At 38.6% G+C, this 2,127-nt stretch overlaps 1 non-coding gene across 1 annotated transcript; it reads left to right on the forward strand.

Annotated features, from left to right (window-relative positions):
- The first annotated feature begins 1,763 nt into the window (after positions 1 to 1,763).
- On the forward strand, positions 1,764 to 1,835 carry TRNAD-GUC. The gene has a single exon. It is a non-coding gene; the product is annotated as a tRNA-Asp (tRNA).
- The last annotated feature ends 292 nt before the right edge of the window (positions 1,836 to 2,127 follow it).

Below are 2,127 nucleotides of genomic sequence, written 5' to 3' on the forward strand. Positions count from 1 at the left end.
TTGACAATGGATCGCTTTTTCTAAAGACGATTGGTAAAATTTGGAGCGTTAAGAAATAATTTATTTTTTATGAGTCGTTGTAGTATAGCGGTGAGTATTCTAGCCTGTCACGCAGGCGTCCCGGGTTTGATTCCTGGCAACGGCGATTTTAGTTGTTTTCTTTCCGTAATTTTAACGGAACTCGAAATGGGACAGCGGTGAACCTGTCATGCCCAGTAGTTTGGGATCGAACCCCAACAACACGGTAGTTTGAAAAGAAAGTTGGCTAAACAATTGTTTATGAAATCTTGTGTGTTAACATATAATATGTTTTCAGAGGTCGTTGTAGTGGTACAGTGGTGAGTATTTCCGCGTCGAGTTATTATGTTCCAAAGGTCGTTGTAATACAAGGGCGAGCATTCCTGCTTGCACTCGAGTGACATGAGTTTGATCCCGAACAACAACAAGTTTAATCTTGTTTTGACAATTTTAGTCGCATTCAAAATTGGATTACTTTTTGTAACGGCGATTGATAAAATCTGATGTGTTAACAAATATTATATTGTTTAAAGTCGTCGTTGTAGAGTGGTGAGTATTCCTGCGAGTTTGATCCGCCGCAGCAGACTGTTTTTTATTTTCTTTTGAATTTGAAATTCGGGATTGGATTCCTTTTTCTCCCGTGTGTTTACAAATAATATATTTTTCAGAGGTCGATGTAATACAGTAGTGAGTATTCCCGCTTGTCACTCGATAGACATGAGTTTGAACCCCGACAATAATAAGTTTAATTTTCTTTTGACAATTGTCACCGAATTTGAATTTGGATTACTTGTTCCGAATCTTCGATTGATAAAGTCTAGAGCGTTGACAATGGATCGCTTTTTTTAAAGACGATTGGTAAAATCTGGAGCGTTAAGAAATAATTTATTTTTTATGAGTTGTTGTAGTATAGTGGTGAGTATTCCTGCCTGTCACGCAGGTGACCCAGGTTCGATCCCCGACAACGGCGATTTTAGTTGTTTTCTTTCCGTAATTTTAACGGAACTCGAAATTGGACAGCGGTAAACCGTTCATGCCGGTAGTTTGGGATCGAACCCCAACAACACGGTAGTTTGAAAAGAAAGATGGCTAAACAATTGTATGAAATCTTGTGTGTTAACATATAATATGTTTTCAGAGGTCGTTGTAGTGGTACAGTGGTGAGTATTTCCGCTTGTCACTCGAGTTATTATGTTACAAGAGGTCGTTGTAATACAAGGGCGAGCATTCCCGCTTGCACTCGAGTGACATGAGTTTGATCCCGAACAACAACAAGTTTAATCTTGTTTTGACAATTTTAGTCGCATTCAAAATTGGATTACTTTTTGTAACGACGATTGATAAAATCTGATGTGCTAACAAATATTATATTGTTCAAAGTCGTCGTTGTAGAGTAGTGAGTATTCCTGCGAGTTTGATCCGCCGCAGCAGACTGTTTTTAATTTTCTTTTGAATTTGAAATTCGGGATTGGATTCCTTTTTCTCCCGTGTGTTTACAAATAATATATTTTTCAGATGTCGATGTAATACAGTAGTGAGTATTCCCGCTTGTCACTCGATAGACATGAGTTTGAACCCCGACAATAATATGTTTAATTTTCTTTTGACAATTTTCACCGGATTTGAATTTGGATTACTTTTTCCAAATCTTGGATTGATAAAATCTAGAGCGTTGACAATGGGTCGCTTTTTCTAAAGACGATTGGTAAAATTTGGAGCGTTAAGACATAATTTATTTTTTATGAGTCGTTGTAGTATAGTGGTGAGTATTCCTGCCTGTCACGCAGGTGACCCGGGTTCGATCCCCGGCAACGGCGATTTTAGTTGTTTTCTTTCCGTAATTTTAACGGAACTCGAAATTGGACAGCGGTGAACCTATCATGTCGGTAGTTTGGGATCGAACCCCAACAACGGTAGTTTGAAAAGAAAGTTGGCTGAACAATTGTTTATGAAACCTTGTGTGTTAACATATAATATGTTTTCAGAGGTCGTTGTAGTGGTACAGTGGTGAGTATTTCCGCTTGTCACTCGAGTTATTATGTTCCAAAGGTCGTTGTAATACAAGGGCGAGAATTCCTGCTTGCACTCGAGTGACATGAGTTGGATCCC

Source organism: Cucurbita maxima, unplaced genomic scaffold (assembly GCF_002738345.1).
Source record: "Cucurbita maxima cultivar Rimu unplaced genomic scaffold, Cmax_1.0 Cma_Scf02822, whole genome shotgun sequence".
NCBI lineage: Eukaryota > Viridiplantae > Streptophyta > Magnoliopsida > Cucurbitales > Cucurbitaceae > Cucurbita > Cucurbita maxima.